Source organism: Microcaecilia unicolor, chromosome 11, assembly GCF_901765095.1.
Source record: "Microcaecilia unicolor chromosome 11, aMicUni1.1, whole genome shotgun sequence".
Classification (NCBI taxonomy): Eukaryota; Metazoa; Chordata; class Amphibia; order Gymnophiona; family Siphonopidae; genus Microcaecilia; species Microcaecilia unicolor.
In genome coordinates this window covers 142115781-142139154 of record NC_044041.1, presented here as the reverse complement: position 1 = coordinate 142139154, position 23374 = coordinate 142115781, and the positions used below count along the sequence as shown (strand labels likewise).

The 23374-nt window shown below is 39.3% G+C and overlaps 1 long non-coding RNA gene across 1 annotated transcript; it reads left to right on the top strand.

Moving 5' to 3' along the window:
- The first annotated feature begins 2207 nt into the window (after positions 1 to 2207).
- Positions 2208 to 23112, top strand: LOC115480593. Its single transcript, XR_003943846.1, has 3 exons — positions 2208 to 2219; positions 12344 to 12349; positions 22036 to 23112. It is a non-coding gene; the product is annotated as an uncharacterized LOC115480593 (long non-coding RNA).
- Positions 23113 to 23374: the final 262 nt, after the last annotated feature.

The following is a 23374-nucleotide window of genomic DNA, read 5'->3' as shown; positions in this document are numbered from 1 at the left end:
AGTGCATACCATTACCGTGTGGAAGGTAAGCCAATCTCGGGACAGCCTTTAGTTGTTCTCTTCATGAGAGGTTTGCTTTTGTCAAAGCCCCCTGTCAAACTTCCTACAGTGTCATGGGATCTCAATGTCGTTCTCACCCAGCTGATGAAACCTCCTTTCGAGCCACTGAATTCCTGCCATCTGAAGTGCTTGACCTGGAAGGTAATTTTCTTGGTGGCAGTTACTTCAGCTCGTAGAGTCAGTGAGCTTCAGGCCCTGGTAGCCCAGGCCCCTTACACCAAATTTCATCACAACAGAGTAGTCCTCCGCACTCACCCTAAGTTCTTGCCAAAGGTTGTGTCGGAGTTCCATCTGAACCAGTCAATTGTCTTGCCAACATTCTTTCCCCGTCCTCATTCCTGCCCTGCTGAACGTCAGCTGCACACATTGGACTGCAAGAGAGCATTGGCCTTCTATCTGGAGCGGACACAGCCCAACAGACAGTCCGCCCAATTGTTTGTTTCTTTTGATCCCAATAGGAGGGGAGTGGCTGTGGGGAAACGCACCATATCCAATTGGCTAGCAGATTGCATATCCTTCACTTACGCCCAGGCTGGGCTGGCTCTTGAGGGTCATGTCACGGCTCATAATGTTAGAGCCATGGCAGCATCAGTAGCCCACTTGAAGTCAGCCACTATTGAAGAGATTTGCAAAGCTGCGACGTGGTCATCTGTCCACACATTCACATCTCATTACTGCCTGCAGCAGGATACCCGACGCGACAGTCGGTTCGGGCAGTCAGTGCTTCAGAATCTGTTCGGGGTTTAGAATCCAACTCCACCCCCCTAGGCCCATGTTTGTTCTGTTCCAGGCTGCACTCTCAGTTAGTTGGTAAATTTTTTAGGTCAATCTCACTTATGTCCTCGCCGTTGCGAGGCCCAATTGACCATGGTTGTTGTTTTGAGTGAGCCTGGGGGCTAGGGATACCCCATCAGTGAGAACAAGCAGCCTGCTTGTCCTCGGAGAAAGCGAATGCTACATACCTGTAGAAGGTATTCTCCGAGGACAGCAGGCTGATTGTTCTCACAAACCCGCCCGCCTCCCGTTTGGAGTTGTGTCTTCCCTTCTCTTTGTCATGCTACATATGAGACTGGCCGGCACTAGCCGGTTCGGGCGGGAAGACGGCCGCGCATATCGGCGCACGAGGACTAGCAAAGGACTTTGCTAGAAAAGTGTTCCAATTGGAGGGGCTGCCGTGGACGTCACCCATCAGTGAGAACAATCCGCCTGCTGTCCTCGGAGAATACCTTCTACAGGTATGTAGCATTCACTTTAATGGGTTTCAATTTAAAAGGGAAATTGTCTGTGATGTTTCATTATATGCAGAGATAAGGGCATGATGGCTGACTTATTCCAGTTAATTTTGTAACTTTATATCAGGGGAAAGTAGTCAGTGCAGTGAACTAGTGATGGGAGTGAGTTCAGGTTAGAGTATAAGAGTGTGCGGTCCACATATATAGATAATTTGAATGTTTCATGGTTTGGACACCTTGTATATTTGAATTTGCTCTTATAGCTAATTCGAGAGGTTCAAGGGCAAGATTAAAAAGTAGGGGAGAGAGTGGACATCCTTATTTGGTACCATGGTTTAGTTGGAATTTCTTTGAGGCTTTGCCATTTATCATAATGGATGCTACATGGTATTCCTACAACAAGCAAATCATATGGATACATATGTTGTTGAAGCCAAATCATTGCAATATGTGGAAAAGGTAGTCATATTCTATTTTGTCTGATGCTTTCTCTGTGAAAGATTCTGGAGAGGAGCAAGCATGAGACAGAATATTCCAAATTGACCTGGAGTTATCGTTAAGGGTCTACTGGGAGTGAATCCATTCTGATCTTGGTGGGTAAGGAAGGGAAGTATTTCGCTTAGATGTGTTGCTAGAATTTAGATTGTAAGCTCTTTGAGCAGGGACTGTCTTTCTTCTATGTTTGTGCAGCGCTGCGTATGCCTTGTAGCGCTATAGAAATGCTAAATAGTAGTAGTAGTAGTAATTTAAGTATATATTTTATTATTGACTAGTAAAACATGCCCGTTTCTGGAACAAATCAACGGGCGCTAGCAAGGTTTTCCTCCCGAACCCCCCTCATCCTTACCCACCCCTTCGGCGTTGTGAAGCCACTGACCGCCATTGCTCCGCACCTCGTCAACACACGCCACCTTCATCTCCTGAGTCGTGAAACTACTGACACCATTGCTCTGCCCTCGCTCTGTGACGCCATTGCTCCGCCCTCAACATCATCACGTTTGACGCGAGGGCGGGGCCCAGAGACAGTGATTTCAGTGACTTCACCACCACGAACCCTTCGAACCCGAAGGAAGTGCCCAAAGGAAGTGACACTGACGTCAGTGTCCTCAGAACGTTGAGGGTGAGTTTTATTATATAGGATGTTGATTAGGGAAATAGTCCTATAATTTTTTACTTTTGTGGAATCTCTATCCAGTTTTGGGAGAGTATTAATTGTAGATTCTAAGAAGCAGCCTTTAATTTCGATAATAGTTTTTGATGTAGTTTAGGAGCAAGAATATTGTGAAAGACCAAATAGAATTCGATATTAAAGGCATTGTTGCCAGGAGCTTTGACTTTTTGTAATGATTTCATTGCTTTTAGGATCTGAGTTGTGATTTCTTTTTCTAGTTTTATATTTTCTGAGACATTTTTGAAAAGAAGTTCAGAGAAAGTGATTTCCGAGCTATGTAAATCTTGATGATAATTTGTAAACTGTTGCACTGTTTGATTCATCAGTATACTTATTCTGTGAATCTGTTGATAAGGGAAATTCTGGAGTTCTTTCTTTCTGATTTTAAGTATCAGGCTTGATTTATTACTTTCTGCGTAGTATTTCGATTTTTGCATAAGTAGAGGAGTGTGGTAGCCGTGTTAGTCCACTCTTAAGGTTATCAATAGAAATCAAACAAAATAAAATCATATTTTAATCAGACCAATCATATCAGGTATTGGCACACTCACGGAAGAAATATCTGGATTCATAGAGGGAATTCTGAAACCTCTCGTACACAAAACTAACAGCTTCATACAAGACACCACAGACTTTCTGAATAAATTGAAAAATATCAAGCATCTACCACCTAACACCCTTCTGGTCACGATGGATGTAGAATCACTATACAGCAACATTCCACATGCGGATGGCATAGCTGCATGTGGAAGACTCCTAAAAAAATCCACACTGGACCATCAATACTCACCAGAAACTATTACAAAATTAATCAAATTCATTTTAACTCACAACTACTTCCGCTTTAACAATGATATCTATCTGCAAATAATGGGCACTGCGATGGGCACCAGGACAGCACCCCAATATGCCAACCTTTTTATGGCTGAGCTGGAAGAGATTTCTGAATACACACCAGACCAAACCTCTAAAATACTACCGGTACATCGATGACGTTTTTATGATTTGGACGGAGGGTGAAGAAACTCTGAAACAATTTTATTCTGCCTTCAATACATACCATCCTACAATCAGGTTCAAAATTGACTACTCCCCAGAAAAAGTCAATTTTTTGGACACCACGGTCTCAATCAGTGATGGCTGTATACAAACATCTATATACAAGAAACCCACAGACAGATGCAGCTACCTCCACAACTCCAGCTTCCATCCTTCACATACAAAAAGATCCATCATTTACAGCCAAGCCACAAGATACCACCGTATCTGCTCTGACCCAGGGGACAGAGACAGACACCTTAAAAGCCTGAGTGCATCCTTCAAACAGAAAGGCTACAACCCCAAAATAATCTCCAAGAATATTGCCTCCTCCCTCAAAACACCCAGGGAGAATCTGCTACAGTACAAGGAGAAAAAATCCACAGACAGAATTCCCCTTGTAGTGACATACAATCCAGAGGTGGAAAAACTGAGGAAAAACATAAGAGATCTACAACCTATACTCCAGGAGGATGAATTACTGAAAGAGATATTCCCATCCCCACCAGTGCTGGCCTTCCGACAACCACCCAACTTAAAACACAAGCTAATCAGAAGTAAACTTCCTTCACAGACTGAAAAGGAACAGAAGGGCACACGTCCCTGTAATTTATCCAGTTGCAAACTATGCCAAAATATTTCACAGGACCCCACAGTTACCCACAAAGGAAAGATATTCAACATAAAGGGATCTTTCACTTGCTCATCTTCCAATGTGGTATATATCATTCAGTGTAAAAAATGTAACGAAGGATGCTATATTGGAGAAACAGGCCAGAAGCTTAAGACAAGATTCAATTTACATAGACATCACATGAACAATACAGCCAGTAGGGCCCCCACCCCGGTGGGACAGCACTTCACAGAACCAGGACACTGTACCAGTGATTTCACAGTGAGAATACTGAAAGGTAACTTTAAAACCATACAAGAACGTAAAACCGTTGAAGTCAGAATGATTGAATATTTTAATACCCAACAGAAAGGACTTAACAAGGACCTGGGGTTCCTAGCCCATTATAAACCATAAAGCTGTATGTCTCTGTTGATCACCCCACCCCTCACCTATCCACACCCATCCTATTAGAATATCAATGATATGCTTTGATGTCCCCATGCATACCTCCGACCCACCCCCATCCTCCCACCCTGTCAGACTGTCATAGTAATGCTTGAATGTTTTCACTTATATACACTGTCAGCTAGCACATTTGCTTATTTCCGATCTGACGAAGAAGGGCAACCTTCGAAAGCTAATCAAGAAATGTATTAAGTTATGATTTTTGCATAGAAATGGATGATAATGCTTCCCGAGATAGCGAGGAGTTATATTTATATTTCAGATTTTGTCATTTTAAAAAGGTTTTGAGATCCATTAAGTATTCATTTTCTAGTTGTTTGATGTCTGAATCTGTTATTGTTTTGTTTTTTGTTTTTGTATGTTCCTTGTTTAAGCCTGCAGTATAGTTTATTATAGTACCTCTAATTGTGGCTTTAAATGCGTCCCACCAAATATTAATGGGATATTCTGAAATTGGATTTTTTTGTGGAATGTTCCTCTAAATTTTGTCAGATGAGAGCAGTAAATTTTTCATCTTTGAGGAGAGCTGGACTAAATCTCCAAGGAGCATTAGATGTAGGAGTTGATATGCCTGAAAGGGTCAGGGATATAATTAAATGATCCAAAATAGTTTGGCCACGTATATCAGTGTGGGTTACATGTGGCATTAAGCTTTTAAGAACATAAGTGTTGCCATACTGAGACAGACCAAAGATCTATCAAGCCCAGTATCCTGCTTTCAACCATGGCCAGTCCAGGTTACAAGTACCTGGCAAAATCCCAAAATAGTAAATAGATTTTATGCTTCTTATCCTAGAAATAAGCAATGGATTTTCTACAAGTCCTTCTTATTGATGGCGTGGACTTTTCTTTTAGGAAGTTATCCAAACCTTTTTTTTAAACCCTGCATAAGTTAACTGTTTTTACCACATTCTCTGGCAATGAATTCTGGAGTTTAATTACACATTGAGTGAAGAAATATTTTCTCTGATTTGTTTTAAGTTTACTACTTTGTAGCTTCATTGCATGCCCCCTAGTCCTAGTATTTTTTGAAAGAGTAAACAAGCAATTCACATCTACCCATTCCACTCCACTCATTATTTTATATACCTCTATCATACCTCCCCTCAGCCATCTTTTCTCCAAGCTGAAGAGCCCTAGCCACTTTAGCCTTTCCTCATAGGGAAGTCTTCCCATCTCCTTTATCATCTCCTCTGTACCTTTTCTAATTCCACTATATCTGAGATGCGGTGACCAGAATTGCACACAGTATTCAAGGTGTGGACGCACCATGGAGTGATACAAAGGCATGATAACATTCTCATTTTTGTTTTCCATTCCTTTCCTAATAATACCTTAAGTTCTATTTGCTTTCTTAGCTGCTGCTGCACACTAACAAAGGGTTCCAAAGTATTATCAACAATGACACCTCAATCCTTTTCCTGGTCGGTGACTCCTAGAGCTTAGAAAGTAATATATTCTTGAATAGTTTAGTGTGGGGAAGAGAAAAAGTTATTATTGTGTGCTGTTGTATTGATTAGACGCCATGGATCTAAGAGGCCTAAGAAGTTTTCTTAATGAGGAGATATTTAAACCTGCTTTGGTTTGGCAAAAGGGGGATTTGGATTTTCTCTCCAAGGTGGGATTAGGATTTTCTCTTCTTGTATCTGATTGAAATCTCCTCCCCCCCAAAAAAAAAAATATTGTGGGAGTAGTACCTGTGGAAGCTAATTCTGATGCTATGGTGTAAAAGAACTGTGGGTCATCTATATTAGGTACATGTATGTAAAGTTGTTCTACATTTATCCATCTGTCACAATTATCAAAAGTATGTCTAGTAGCCATGGCTTGAAGAGACCTGTGAAGTAAAAAAGCAGAATAGGCTATTAAGATATAATTCTTGTCATTTTTAGCACTTACTGAGGCATATTTTCAAAGCACTTTGGGAGGCTAAGTTCCATAGGTTTCTATGGAACTTTGGGAGGCTAAGTACTTTGAAAATGAGCTTGAGTCACTGTCTGATTCTAGTAAGTGGGTTTCTTGAATTAAAGCAATATCGGTGTTTAAGGTATATTATTAATTTATTTCTTTTAATAGGGTCATTTAATCCTTTAATATTCAGAGAGACTATGCACATAGTTGAAGTAAGAGCAAATTAATATGTGCTGAGTATCAGAGATATTGCTAGGTTGGGTATATGAGAAGAAAACATACTGTATTAAAATAGGAGAAATTTGAGAGGATAGGCACACAACAATACAAAGGCAAACATTTGGGTAGAACAGAGAATAAACCATGCTAACAGGTACCAACCCCCCAAATTTATAAAATTTGGTACCAGCAATATGTAACCAAATAGGAGGGAGGGAAAAATTGGTTACCCAATCTGCAGTGATAAATTAGAAGTATATTTACTTTATGATATTTTCCATAGTAGATATGTTTGCACCAGCACATAAAAGTGTTCTGTTTGGGTGGAAGTCAGTGTATATCAACAATTAACAACCTGAAAGATCCAAGTAAAGTGTATATTTGCTATGTCAAACCCAAAAATAAATATGAGGGAGCTAAGATAGTAATCATTACCCACTTATTGTGCAATAAGTGGGTAAAATTGAGGAAAGGCTTTTTCCATAAATGATTAAACTAAACATAAATTGTGAAAAGGCATGAAAAGAAATATATTAATACAGCTAGATTTAGCTTAATTACAAGAATTACAAAAGAAGATTCATATAAGGAGCAAATAATTAGTTATTTACTTACATTTAACATTGGCTTAACAATATGGTTATGTTATTGGAATTAATTTACCATGAGTATAAGACTGCTGCATGAAATAGTTGTGTTTCAAAATGAATACAGGAACTTTTGCAGTGCCTCCGGATCCTCACAAGAGTATGTGATTTTGTTTACTGTGACATGCATCAATGCCAGATACAGCAGGCTGTACTGGGCCCCAAAGGACTTCAAATGATCATGACAGGTTAAAAACTTCTTTCTCTTCTGGACCATAGCTTAAATCCAGAAATATAATGATCTTCATGTATTAATGGCATTTTGATCTTTGCTTTTTTGTAGAATGGGGATATCGTAGAAGTTTAAGGGCAAAGGGCCTGGGGAATTGTTTCTGAGGGTGTGTTCATTCTATCTCAAGTGACTTATCGAACTTAGTATAGAGTAGTTTAGGTAGGAAAGACTATGGGATCTGATCCCTCCGTACCTTCTTTGATTCCGAGGATGCGAATGTTTATTTCTTCTAGACTAGAGGTTTTCAACCCAGTTCTTGGGGCACATCTAGCTAAAAAAAAAAAAAACAAATAGAATGTTAGGAATTATTAGGAAAGGAATGGAAAACAAAAATGAGGATGTTATAATGCCTTTGTATCATTCCATGGTATGACTGCGCCTCGAATACTGTGTGCAATTCTAGTCACCGCATCTCAAAGTTATAGTGGAATTAGAAAAGATATAGAGAAGGGCCACAAAAATGACAAAGGGGGTGGGACAATCTCCCTATAAGGAAAGGCTAAAGCGGCTAGGGCTCTTCAGCTTGGAGAAAAGACAGCTGAGGGAGATACGATAGAGATCTATAAAATAATGAGTGGTGGAACAGGTAGATGTGAATCACTTGTTTACTCTTTCAAAAAATACTAGGACTAGGGAGCATGCAATGAAGCTACAAAGTAGTAAATTTTTAAAAAATCGGAGAAAATACATGGACCATATCTCTACTCATTCCATACTGATGCCAATGCAGGCCAGAGCCAGATTTAAAAATCCTTAAAAGTCTCTGGTGTGTAGTACCAGTAGTATGAGAGTTCTTTGAGTTTCACTAGTTTACAGTGGTTATCTTGAAGTATTCTTTTGAGAGAGATTACCTCATCCATTATCGATTATAGCGTGATTTCATTCTTTGCTAGCCGCCAGGCCTTAAGACACAGCACTTAACAGAGCACTTATCTACCCAGAACATCGGTTGTGGTGCTTTTACCATCTGACAGTCTGCTGCTCTCCCTGTTACCAACTGTATTCCCTTCCTGGACCATCCTAGCTCTGCCACCTGTGATGTCATAGGACTGCATTGAGACATATGGAGGGGCTTCTTAGTGCAGACCTGTGTGGGCCTGGTGAGAATTTGAGAGTATCTATTCTGAATATTTCGTGGTCAGATCATAAGTTAATTTGTTTTGTCATCATGTGAGGTTTGTAATAACCTAACAAAGTAATTACAAAGTTTAAATGTCCAGATTATCAACTTCAGTATTTAAGGCAATAATGGGTCCCAATATTGAATTCTCTTGGGGTTTCTTTATTGTCTGATGGGATAACTTGTTTACATGACTCTTTGGACTTTAGTATTGGAGAAAATAGCACCTTTAGAAATGATCCCTTTTAAGAGGCCAATTCATCATTCTTTGGTATACCTTAGAGTTGAAACAAAAAAAATAAGGAGTTGGAAAAAAAAAGAACAGCAATGGAGGTCATGTCCTGACGCTTACACCCAAAATGCTTACAATGAAGCTTTAAATAATTATAAAACTTCTGTATTAATTTCTAAAACAAAAAATGCATGATGAGAAAATTGAAAGCATCTTCTCAGCCAAAAGAACTGTTTAATATTGTTGAATCATTGGTAAACCAAGGAAAGATGTCTCTTTTCTGTCTTCTTAATTACTTGCTTCTTATTTTCAAAGTAAGATAAACACTGTTGTGAATTAGTTTTCAAATTGTGGCAAATTCGAGGTTGCTGATAGTGAAGCTTGGTCAGAGTTTACATCTATTAATTTTCAAGATGTTATCAAAGTGATATGTTGAATAATTCAAATAACCCATTCAGTGCATGCTCTACTAGTGTCTTGAAAGCTTTGAAACTAGATGTAGTTCCTTCAATGGCTAAAATTATTAATTCTTCATGGAAGACGGATGAAGTACCTTCATTATTAAAAGGCAACAGTTAGGCCATTATTTTAAAAAAAAACCCTCATTAGATCCAACTAAAGTTGAGAATTTTCATCCTACTTCCAATCTTTAGTTCAAAAGTGATGGAAAAGTTGGGGTTTTTTATCTTTTTTTTTTTTTGTTTTGTAGAGAAGATTAGACGAATTTCATATTTACTATAAAACGTTTACTCTGATTACCATCAATTGGGGTAGTCAGGAAGCATTTCTGTACTCAAAGCATATCTACACACACAAGCAATATACAGCAAGCTTAAGGCAAATCAAAATGCTATACACAGACAAAGAAAAATTCAAAAATGCTTACTACCTCTTTGTTCCCCTCTAGTTTTATACCGGGCCTCTGACTAATTCTCTCATACAACATTCCTGTGCAAGTCTCTGAATACCACAAACTGTTAATCATGGGCAGAACATGCTACATCTGTTTTCCCTTATTCCACAGACTTTCTGGAGCCTGCCTTTAGCTGATGTGGGCCCCATCATGTCCCAGGAGATTTTAGTGTTGAAACAGCTAGCTCTGCATGTTCTTTGAAGCTTTCCACTCCTATTTTTTTATGCTTTTGTTCAACAAATCCTCCCTTTTGAGGACTGATTGTTTCAGGCCTCAAACATCTGTTTCAGCTCCAGTCTGTTTTCTTACCTCCCTTCTAGATCTCCTCCCCCATGTTTGTGGCATTCAGTTTCTGCACACTTTTTCAATATTTTTGGCTGACCTATTAAAGTTCTATTCATTCTTGATTTCAGTTATCATTATCATTTTAAAAACATCCTGGCACATCTTTGCAAACATGCTAATACATGTTGCATTAAACAGATTCAATTGTACTAGGGTACAAAATTTATATCTCTTGAGGTATATAATTTATAGGACAGTGAGCTTCATCACAGGGGAATACACTGTCATTCATTCTTACTTTTCATTAGCTGATGTGGCATTAAGAATTACACAAATTAAAAGCATAACATTCATTGAATCAGTTGTTACAACATTCTGCATGTAAGTGCACTTTATCGGGGGAATGTGTTTAGTTGTCATACTATTAATCAGACACCAACATGATGTCTGTGGGCACTTGTCCATAAGCAATATAAATAGTCTCATTTGTCCAATGAAGGTTTTCATCATCCCTTACACAGGTATTATTGGGATCACAGTCATGGTGCCCACTCAATTTTATCATTGTAGTCCCATACATCATAGCTGGCAAGAACAAGGATGTGGGCACATATGATACAATTAGTCAAATTCAACATCTTGTCCGCTGTAACAAGTCTATCCTCATATGTGCTCATTGTCCACTCTGCTGAGATTAATAAACAACAGTCCAATACCATCATGTTTATTCTTTGTCCACTTCAATATTATTAGTTCGTCGAATATCTGATAAATGTATCCAAGAAGTATGACCTTCCAGACGGGCAGCAGTCTGAGTAAGGGCCGTGATAGCAAAAGGCCCTACATACACAGGATCCTTCCATGTTTTATGTGTAAAGTTCTTTCGCAGTACTAGATCACCTACTTTAAAAGCACAAACATCATTAGTAGTCCCTGCCTGTGATGCTACATTTGTTCGGATCATATCACTTGTCAGGTTCAACATAGGTTGTAGCTTTTGCCAGTACTGAGCTGTGCTATCAGTACTTGCTGTCTGCATCGGGAAGAAATGACGTCCTGTCTGAATTTGGAATGGGGTCAATTTTGTACGCCCATTAGGTTGGGCCCGTATTGTCATTAATGCTAATGGCAATACATCAAGCCATGTATATAATTTTCCCACCATTTCTTTATTGAGAGATTTTAGTAAGACTCTCAACTTTGTTTTTAAAATGCCATTGTAGCGCTCCACCAAACCATTGGAGGTGGGGCGATACACTGATACTTTTCTGTGTGTTAAACCCATAATCGTTTCCATTTCTTTCAAAACACTGTTATTAAAATGTGTCCCGTTATCAGAAATTATTCTAGACGGACACCCATGCCTTGGCATAATGTGAGTTATCAGGCATTGTACCACCTCATGTGCTGTCTCTCTTTTACATGGAAATGCTTCTATCCACCTTGAGAAAGCATCCACCCAAACTAACAAATACCTTTTTCCCTGCACTGGAACAATCATATCAGTAAAATCAATATACCATTCTTTTGCTGGGCCTTCTGGTATTGGAAGTGTCCCAGGTGATATTTTAGGACCTCGTTTAGGTATGTTAATATTGCATACCATGCAATTTTGCACAACCTGTTGAATCAAGTTATCAATTTTTAAAGTCCAAAATCTTTGCTCAAATTGTTGCCTCATTGTTTCCTTATTCCAATGCATGGTTGCATGCCACTCAGCCAATACCTTAATCACCTGACTCATTGGCATACAAGGTAATCCTTCTTCTGCATTAAACCATTCACTTCCCAATTTCATACATCCTCTCTTCAACCATTTTTCACTTTCCTGTCCCTCTGGCTGCCACATTTCAATCTTATCTACATTCGTAAGTGGCCCTTCCTGTGTCTGTCTAGTATTATACAAAATCTTTTCACTTTGCTTAACCACCTCCGTTGCTGCTGCATCAGCCATTGCATTACCTAGTGCCTCAAAGGTTGGCCTTTCAGTGTGGGCCGGGGTCCACACAACTGCAGTTTTTCTACCTTCACGTTCCCTTTTAGCCAAAATTTCAAACAGCAATTTCCAATATGTATAATGTTGTAGATTTTTACCTGCACTGGTTATCATCCCCCTACGCTGCCATTTTAATATATGATACTGTAGTGAACTTGCAACGTAACCACTATCAGTATATATAGTGACATTTTGAGTCATATCAGTGTGTTGTAAGGCCGTAATAACGGCTAAAAGTTCAGCATGCTGTGCAGTCTGGTCAGGAGGGGTTTTATATTGTACTTGCATTATCTTTCTTAGATTCTCATCTACCTGCACGCAGGCAAAGCCTGCAACAGTCCTTTCACAAGCTCCATCTGTAAACCATATTAATCCATCAGATAAAGGTTCAAAAGTAAGATAGTGAAATGTAGGGATTTCTATAGTATCGATCTCACCCTCTAGATTGACAGGAAAAAGCAGATCTATCTTATTTCTCTGTTCTTTAGTTAATGGTATTATTCTTATATCTTGTCCTAAAAGTACTGCTTGATATTTTCCAAATCTAGTGGCTGTCAATGCCGTCTGGCTAGGGCTCAACAGCGTTTTAATCGTGTGGTTAGTATGTATTACAATAGGAACAAAAGGCATTTGTGCTCTCCATTTACCTACTGCAGCCACTATAGCTGTCAGTAACTTTGGTATTTCTTTCATTCCCTTTTCCACATGATTAAAAGAGCCTGACAAAAAAGCTACTGGTGCATTTACTTCATTATTTTGATTAATCATAGCTGCCCAACTATTTCCCATGTCTTTTACCCATAGATGCACAGGTGATTGGATATCTATTACTGCTAACGGTCCTGGGGATAACAAATCCCTCACAATCTTAGCCAATATTATCTTATCCTGCTCTTCCAATACAATTAATGTATTCTTTGGTGTGGCTGCGGGCAGTTTCAAATGTTTATAAAGTCTCATTACTTTTTGTGTATAATTTGGTATCCATTGTCTGCAGTAATTTAACATTCCCAAAACAGCACGTAACTGAGTAACAGTTTGCGGTACCGGGGTTTCATTTAAAATAGATATAACTTCCGGTATAATGACCTTATGTTCTGCTGAAACATTTTGTCCTAAAAAGGTGACAGTAGACTGAGCTATAACACATTTTTCCTTGTTACATTTATATCCTAACTCTCCTAATAACAAAAATAATTTTCTAGTCCAATCTAGGCATTCTGCTTCAGTCTCAGCAGACAGTAGAATATCATCTACATAGACAAACAATGACACCGTGTCAGGCAAGTGACTCCTGAAATCCTTTAAATCCATCATTAGTTGTTTTGAGAATACCGATGGACTATCAGTAAAGCCTTGCGGCATCCTAGTCCACCTGTATGCCTCATTCTGTACTATAAATGACGTCAAATCCCTAGACTCTGGATGAAGAGGTATTGAAAAGAATGCATTAGACAAGTCAATAACAGTATTGTACGCATATATATTCTGGGTATGCAAAAGAGTAGCAGGATTTGCACAAATCGGAAATTGATTTTTTGTAACCTCATTTAGCTCTCTTAAATCATGTACTATCCTTACATTGTTTTCTCCTTTTGGGACCGGAAACAATGGGGTATTATACGGGGATACTGAAGGTTCAATAATACCACATTTCAATAATTTACCAATGTGTTCCAAGGTTTTGGATACTAATTTAGGTCGTATGGGGTAAGGGTCTTGCTTCGGCCCTGTGCCCCTTCTATTAATTCTATCTTATGGGGTTTTGCATTTACGGCTAGTCCATATGGTGAATCACTTGTACTCCAAATATGTTGCGGTAATTCTTCCATAACCCTTACTTTATTTTCATTATTCAACTGTTGGACCATAGTGAGCAAACTTGGTATTTCTTTATTTCCAAAATCTAAACACAGTCCTAATTGAGACAATAAGTCTCTACCACACAAATTTACTGGGCAATCAGGTGCCACTAAGAAGGGTACCACAGCCTCCCTTGAACCGTGCGGTTGGCATTCCAAGCGCACCAGAGTGGGTTCTGTTAGCCTTTTTCTTTGTTCTATCCCCGTAAATCCCACTGTTGTTCTATACTGATTTGAAAGCTTAACTCCCTGCGGTTTTGCACATAACACAGAGGTACTCGCCCCTGTATCTATCAAAAATCTCACAGGAGTTCCATATTTTCCAATTGTCAATGTAATAAAGGGCTCCCTTGTGTCTAACCTGAAAATCATTCCCTCTTCCTGACACGGGTCCGCTTCCAGTCAATAGCACTGGTCTGGAGTATTCTGCCAAGTTGGAAAGGCATTTACAGTGCCTTGTCTCTGTACTGCAGCCCCTGGTCCCTGTGACTGCATCGCCGGCTGCTGTAAGGCAGTCTGCGGGGCACTCGCAGGTATCCCTACTACTTGTGGCATTAATCCTTGCTGCGTCTGCATTTGTACTTGGGGCATTCCTGCATTCTGATAACATTCTGAGGCATAGTGACCATATTGCTGACAAATCATATTGTTCAGAGGTTATTAGAGATTTTAAATCACCTCTTTCCCCTATTAGCCCTACACACAGAACTAGCTAGGACTGTGACTAATTCAAGCCAGATGATCTCTTAACACTGCAGGAATCTCACTTAAAAAAGGGTTAAATAAAGTTAAATTGCAAAGACATTCCACATAGAGAACCAGAACTTATCAATCAAACAGAACAACACATATTTTAAAATAAACAGAGATCACCTTATAAGACAAAATCAAACTTATTTAAATCTAATCTAAAACAATCTTTTAAAAGGAACAAAACAAATTTCAGTTCTTCCTGACCTTTCTATCCTGCAGCCTAAGCCAGACACCCGAGAAATCAAAAACAGATGACATTCCTCAACCTTCAGGCTGAACCAAAGGCTGATTTTCCTGTTCTCGCTGTATTTTTTCTACATCTGCATGAAAAAGATCTGCTGCTACAGAAAATAAATTCCAAATTGTAAGATGCTTCTCTAAGCTTTTCTTCTGCTTTTTATTTTGTTGTAAGTATTCCAGGAGAGATAATAATTTTGGACGATCAAACGATCCATACTGAGACCAGCTCAAAACAGAATCTTTTGAATCATATTTGATCCATTCCTCATGTGTTTTTTCAATCTGTTTTTTTTCTAATGGAAATAATTCTATGACATGCTGCAAAGGGGAGCATTTTTTTGAACTATCTAAATCTAAATACAAAGAAAATACAGGGGGCTGTTCTTTCTTATCCGCCCCTTTCCCTTCCATTTTATTCTGACTATTACAATTTCTCCTATAGAGCCACAACCTACAAAAATATACTAATGCACTTAAACAAAGAAAATATACAAAAAAGAAAACTACAAAGCTAAACAAATATACCAGTAATAAGGCCACAGTGTAAGCTTACTCACGCGTCTTCTTATTTCTCTTTTTAGCAAGCCCAGGAGTCGTCACCTGTATGTCCACGTCAGTAGGTTGATCACGTCCACTTACGTGGTGCACAGAAATCAGGTTTAAACAACGCTTGCTTTGCTTTCAATCCTGTAAAAAACTTCATTAACAACAAACACTTAATTTGTCCTTCGTCTCGCCTTCTCTTTTCCGTGTGCGGCCTGCTCCTGGCTGGCTCGCCACTTTTGTAGAGAAGATTAGACGAATTTCATATTTACTATAAAAAGTTTACTCTGATTACCATCAATTGGGGTAGTCAGGAAGCATTTCTGTACTCAAAGCATATCTACACACACAAGCAATATACAGCAAGCTTAAGGCAAATCAAAATGCTATACACAGACAAAGAAAAATTCAAAAATGCTTACTACCTCTTTGTTCCCCTCTAGTTTTATACCGGGCCTCTGACTAATTCTCTCATACAACATTCCTGTGCAAGTCTCTGAATACCACAAACTGTTAATCATGGGCAGAACATGCTACATCTGTTTTCCCTTATTCCACAGACTTTCTGGAGCCTGCCTTTAGCTGATGTGGGCCCCATCATGTCCCAGGAGATTTTAGTGTTGAAACAGCTAGCTCTGCATGTTCTTTGAAGCTTTCCACTCCTATTTTTTTATGCTTTTGTTCAACAGTTTGTTTTGTTTATAACCATTTAAATTTTTACAAGTGATAAAACAACTTGCTGGAAATACAGAGAAAGTAATAAATAGGAATTATTTCAGTCAGGTAATTCTATTCTCTTCCTTAGACCACTAAATAGGGAGAGTGAAACAAGACAAGGAGATCAATTAAACAGTAAATAGAAAAAAAAAAGTGGTATTAACCTGATTATCCCCAGATATTACTCATCTAATTCATTATTCCACATTGATCATCTGGTTGGCTTCTTCAAGGCCAATACGGTGTATAGTCAAATCATTTCATTGAAAACATACTTATTGTCCAATATTAGTTTGAAATAATACATCTGATTACATTCTTTCTCTTTTAAAAACCAGAAGTTATTTATCAATACATATACTAAAGTCTCTAATTCAAATCCCACTGATTAAAGTAATCCCAGTTTTCACAGGCTTCACTCCTTTTAAAGTAATAATTGAGGAAATATTTCTGAGGAAAACTTTTTCCCGCGGGAGGTGGTGGAGATGAAAACGGTAACGGAGTTCAAACATGCGTGGGATATGCATAGAGGAATCCTGTGCAGAAGGAATGGATCCTCAGAAGCTTAGCTGAAATTGGGTGGCGGAGCAGTTGGGGGGAAGAGGGGGTGGTGGTTGGGAGGCGAGGATAGGGGAGGGCAGACTTATACGGTCTGTAACAGAGCCGGTGATGGGAGGCGGGACTGGTGGTTGGGAGGCGGGAAATACTGCTGGGCAGACTTATATGGTCTGTTGGGAGGCGGGAAATACTGCTGGGCAGACTTATATGGTCTGTGCCCTGAAAAGGACAGGTACAAATTCAAGGTAAGGTATACACATACGAGTTTGTCATGGGCAGACTGGATGGACCGTGCAGGTCTTTTTCTGCCGTCATCTACTATGTTACTATGTTACCCGGAATTCTGGTAAAAACAATAATCTCGATATTAATCATCTATAATAATATTCATTTTATTATTCAAAGTTTCTGGTCTATTATCATTTTCAAAATCATAACCACTTCTTGCTCTTGTAGAATCATTTGTTATAACAATTTTTCACTCTCAAAGTTAAATTGTCCATGTAACTCTCTAATAAAATTATATCTGAAACAAAATTTTCTGAAACAAAATTATTTACTGCCACCGTTAGGTCCCGAGGCGCCTTCCAGATGGTATTCAATGTAACCTCCACGGGAGCCAAAAACTCCAAGTTGATTTCTCTTAGGTGTTTAGGAGTAGTTCTGCCGATTCGGGTTCTGCTGTAAACGTCCTCCGTTTCAGCATATTCCTCTAACTCACTCCTCCACTCCTTTGGACATGGTGGTTGAATAATTCGGGAGTGATGGAGTTGTTTTTTCCAGGTCCAAGAGCGTCGATGCTCCTTCGCCGGCGCTAATCAAAGGATTCGCCAACCCTTTCATCTGTGGGCAGTTCGTCGCACAGCGGTCCCGCACTTGCTGCTCAGGGGACAAAACGCTGGCCATTGGCGGCTGACCGCCGGTTGTCCCCTTCCTCTCAGTTAAGGTAACTGCAATTGCAGAGAGGAAATTTACATAAAGAATACGAAACTTCAGAGGGCAGCTGGGCCATTGGGCATACGAACTTCAGGTCGCCATCTTACACTCTCCCAGTTTAGGACACTCTTTGTCTGGTTTCTCCTCAGAGGCCTGTCTGATATGGGTAACCCTTCAGCATAGCCCTCTGAGTCATTGAAACACAGAAGCCCCTCCATCACTACAAGGTGGTGTCCCTTCTGAGGGGGGGTTTATCAACTGACAGATTTTGTTGAACAAGAAGCATTACTTGATACTTTTCAATTGGGGTTTCATGCAAAATATAGCATAAAAACTTTGCTGATATCAGTGCTTGATGAAATAAGAGTGGGTTTTGATAGATGTGAAAAAAATTTTTTTGTTTCACTGGACGTTGCTTTATTGTAAATCATGAGATTTTACTTGTCTTCATTTGGAATCTTTGATAAGGTAATGGTGCTGGGGCTGCTTGATAACAGTGATCATGATATGATCAGATTTGATATTAGCTTTGGAGTACGTGTTAGTGTTTAACATTAAAAAAGGAGACTATGATAATATGAGAAAAACAGTGAAAAAAAAACAGAGGGGCGGCTGCGAGGGTCAAAAATTTACTTCAGGCGTGGATGCTGTTCAAAAATACCATCCTGGAAGCCCAGGCCAAATATGTTCCCTGTATTTAAAAAGGAGGAAGGAAGACCAAACGACAGCCGGCATGGTTAAAAAGTGAGGTGAAGGAAGCTATTAGAGCTAAAAGAAAATCCTTACGAAAATGGAAAAAGGAACCGACTGAAAATAATAAAAAACAGCATAAGGCATGTCAAGTGAAATGCAAAGCGCTGATAAGGAAGACAAAGAGGAACTTTAAAAAAAAAGATTGCATTGGAGGCAAAAACACATAGCAAAAGATTTTTAAGGTATATTAAAAGCAGGAAGCCGGCAAAAGAGTCAGTTGAACCGCTAGATCACCAAGGGGTAAAAGGGGCAATCAGGGAAGACAAAGCCATAGCGGAGAGATTAAATGAATTCTTCACCAAGGAAGATTTGGGAGAGATACCGGTGCCAGAAATGGTATTCAAAGCTGACTAGTCGGAGAAACTTAACCAAATCTCTAAAAACCTGGAGGATGTAATGGGGCAATTTGACAAATTGAAGAGTAGCAAATCTTCTGGACTAGATGGTATCTATCCCAGAGTACTGATAGAATTGAAAAAAGAACTTCTGGAACTATTGTTATTATTATGTAATTTATCTTTATAATTGAGTGTGGTACCAGAAGATTGGAGGGTGGCCAATGTAACACCAATTTTTAAAAAAGGTTCCAGAGGAGATCCGGGAAATTATAGACCAGTGAGCCTGACGTCGGTGTCGGGCAAAATGGTAGAGACTATTATAAAGAACAACATTACAGAGCATATTCAAATGCATGGATTAATGAGACAAAGCCAGCATGGATTTAGTGAAGGGAAATCTTGCCTCACCAATCTTTTACATTTCTTTAAAGGTATAAACAAACATGTGGATAAAGGTAAGCCAGTTGATATTGTGTATCTGGATTGCCAAAAGGCGTTTGAGAAAGTACCTCATGAAAGACTCCAGAGGAAATTGGAGAATCATAGGATAGGAGGTAGTGTCCTATTGTGGATTAAAAACTGGTTAAGATAGAAAACAGAGAGTAGGGTTAAATGGTCATTATTCTCAACGGAGAAAAGTAGTTCATGGGGTTCCCCAGGGGTCTGTGCTGGGACCGCTGCTTTTTAACATATTTATAAATGACCTAGAGATGGGAGTAACTAGTGAGGTAATTAAATTTGCTGACGACACAAAGTTATTCAAAGTTGTTAAATCACAAGAGGATTGTGAAAAATTACAAGAGGACCTTTCGAGACTGGGAGACTGGGCGTATGAATGGCAGATGACATTTAATGTGAGCAAGTGCAAAATGATGCATGTGGGAAAGAGGAACCCAAATTATAGCTCCTCCCATTCCCCGTTCTGTAAAACGTACCAAAACCCAGCCTTGGCTGACCTCTAGAATCCGCTACCTACGTTCCTGTGCCCGCTCTGCCGAACGCCTTTGGCTGAAATCCCATGCCCATGCTGACTTCATACATTTCAAATTCTTGCTGACTTCCTTCCAGTCTGCTCTTTTACTTCTTATCTTTCCCCCTAAACCAACCTCTCCTCCTCCCCCATTCTCTATTTCTGTGGATAACACTCTCATCCTTCCTGTCTCAGCTCGTAACCTTGGGGTCATCTTCGACTCCTCCCTCTCCTTCTCTGCACATATTCAGCAGACTGCTAAAACCTGTCGTTTTTCTCTATAATATCAGCAAAATTCGCCCTTTCCTTTCTGAGCACACTACCAGAACCCTCATCCACACTCTTATCACTTCTCGCTTAGACTATTGCAACTTGCTTCTCACAGGTCTCCCACTTAGCCATCTCTCTCCTCTTCAATCTGTTCAAAATTCTGCTGCATGACTAATATTCCACCAGTGTTGTTATGCTCATATTAGCCCTCTCCTCAAGTCACTTCACTGGCTTCCTCTCCGTTTCCGCATAACGTTCGAACTCCTCTTATTGACCTATAAGTGCATTCGCTCTGCAGCTCTTCAGTACCTCTCCACTCTCATCTCTCCCTACATTCCTCCCCGGGAACTCCGTTCACTGGGTAAATCTCTCTTATCTGCACCCTTCTCCTCCACTGCTAACTCCCGACTCCATTCCTTTTATCTTGCTGCACCATATACCTGGAATAGACTTCCTGATCCAGTATGTCAACCTCCATCTCTGGCCATCTTCAAATCTAAGCTAAAAGCCCACCTTTTTGATGCTGCTTTTAACTCCTAACCCTTATTCACTTGTTCAGAAGCCTTATTTTATCATCCTCACTTTAATATTCCCTTATCTCTTGTTTGTCCTGTTTGGCTATCCTAATTAGATTGTAAGCTCTGTTGAGCAGGGACTGTCTCTTCATGTTCAAGTGTACAGTGCTGCGTATGTCTAGTAGCGCTTTAGAAATGGCAAGTAGTAGTAGTATTGCAAGGTTCCACAATAGGAGTCACCGACCAAGAAAGTGGATCTAGGTGTCGTCGTTGATGATACATTGAAACCTTCTGCTCTGTGCTGCTGCGGCTAAGAAAGCAAATAGAATGTTAGGTATTATTAGGAAAGGAATGGAAAACCAAATTGAGGACATTATAATGCTTTTGTATCGCTCCATGGAGCGACCACACCTCGAATATTGTGTTCAGTCCTGGTCACCGCATCTGAAAAAAGATATAGTGGAATTAGAAAAGGTACAGAGAAGGGCAATAAAAATGATAAAGGGGATGGGACAACTTCCCTATGAGGAAAGGCTAGGGCTGTTCAGGTTGGAGAAAAGACGGCTGAGGGGAGATATGATAGAGGTCTATAAAATAATGAGTGGAAAGGGTAGACTTGAAGAGTCTGTTTACTCTTTCCAAAAATACTAGGACTAGGGGGCATTCAATGAAGCTACAAAGTAGTAAATTTAAAATGAATCGGAGAAAATGTTTCTTCACTCAACGTGTAATTAAACTCTAGAATTTGTTGCCAGAGAATGTAGTAAAGGCGGTTAGCTTAGCGGGGTTTAAAAAAGGTTTGGAAGGCTTCCTAAAAGAAAAGTCCATAGACCATTATTAAAATGGACTTGGGGAAAATCCACTGCTTATTTGTGGGATAAGCAGCATAAAATGTTTTGTACTTTTTTGGGATCTTGCCAGGTATTTGTAACCTGGATTGGCCACTGTTGGAAACAGGATGCTGGGCTTGATGGACCTTTGGTCTGTCCCAGTACAGCAATACTTATGTACTTTTATGATTTAAGTTATATTTAGTACAATGGCAATTTCAAGTTGTACAAATTCATTCTAAATCTTTGGATTCAGGTCTGCCGCAAGGTTCATCAATGTCAGCTTTATTATTTGATCTTCTTGTATACCTGGTTTGGGTTATTGGTTATATACAGTTATCTACAGTTTTATTTTCTGGTACCTGAAAGGATACATGAAGGGCTTAAATTGGGTGAACTTTATTTGCATACAGTTCGAGCATGGATGTCTGTTAATCATCTATCCTTGAATATAGTAAAAACACAACTTTGGTTGTCACTTAGTGATCAAGTACCACCTTTAACTTTTAATTTGGAGGGTGTTATTTACCTGTTTTGAATTCAGTTAAAGGTTTGAGTGTGATTTTTAGATTCATCCTTCTTTTAATAACCACAGAAATCTGTAATTTAAAAGTTGTTGTTTTTTTTCCCAAATCAAGATAGTAATGCGACTCAAGAATTTGCTATCACCAGAACATTTTCGTTTGGTAATGCAAAGTTTTCTGTTACCGCATTTGGATTACTGTAATTCCCTTTATTTTGGTCTCCCTCAATCTTCTTTAACAGCTTTGTAAGTAGCATAAAACTCTGCTGCCCATGTGATATTACCCTGTAACTCATTAAATTACATTGGCTTCCAGTTACTTGGGTTAAGTTTAAAATACTGTTGTTGGTATTTAAAGCTTTACAGGATGCCCAGTTGCTATTTCAAAAGGTTTGAAAATTTATTGGCCCAGTAGGAAGGAAAACTGCTATTAGATGTAACCTCATTGCATCAGCTAGAGGAGGATCGCTCCAGGATGTTTTTCATCGCTGGTCCAACTTTGTGGAACTAGAGTTACGGCAGATATCTTCACTAATGTTATTTAGAAAACAACTCAAAACATATTTATTTCAAAAGACTGTATTGGATGTGGCTGACTGTTTTAAGGTCTGTTTATTGAGCAATGATTTTTAATTATTTTAATTTTTTTTTTAAGTTTTATATTTGTTCGTATACCTCATACTAACATTATCAGCGTTTGTCTCACCTACAGTGTAAACCGCACTGAACCATGGAAAGGAGATATTAGCAGTACACAAGAATTGATTTGATTTATTTTGTCCTTTGTATTTTATGATTAGGTTGCATTTTATGTATGTGTTTTTGTTACCCATTTAGTTCAGTTGGATAATATGGGATATAAAACTGATAAATAAATTTTGTCTGGAGAATGTTGCTCAAGCTTTGGTTGTTTTGAAGCTGGTTGTTAGATCCAGATTTGGTTTTGGATTTTTGGACAACATGACGTATCATTAATTAAATGTTGCTATTTTTTAGGATATTAGTTTGTTTGTTTGTCAGGCTGCCATTTCTCTTGAAGCTTGCTAGCACTCCTTGTAACAGCAACTTCTGAGGCAGATTGTGGAATTTACATAGGTGGGTGTTGTGGCCTGCATTGAGATGCAACACTATCCGCCTTACTTTCAAAAGAGAAAGACGCCCATATTTCGACCCAAATCGGGAGATGGGTGTCTTTCTCCCGTGGGTGCCCAAATCGGTATAATCGAAAGCCGATTTTGAGCATCTTCAACTGCAATCTGTCACGGAAACGGCCAGAGTTGACGGGGGCGTGTCAGAGGCGTGGTGAAGGCAGGACTGGGGCATGTTTATCGGCCGAGGAGAGATGGGCGTACTCGGCCGATAATCGAAAAAAGAAAGACTTTTTAGAGCGAATTTGAGTCGCTTTTTTTGGACCCTTTTTTTTTTCATG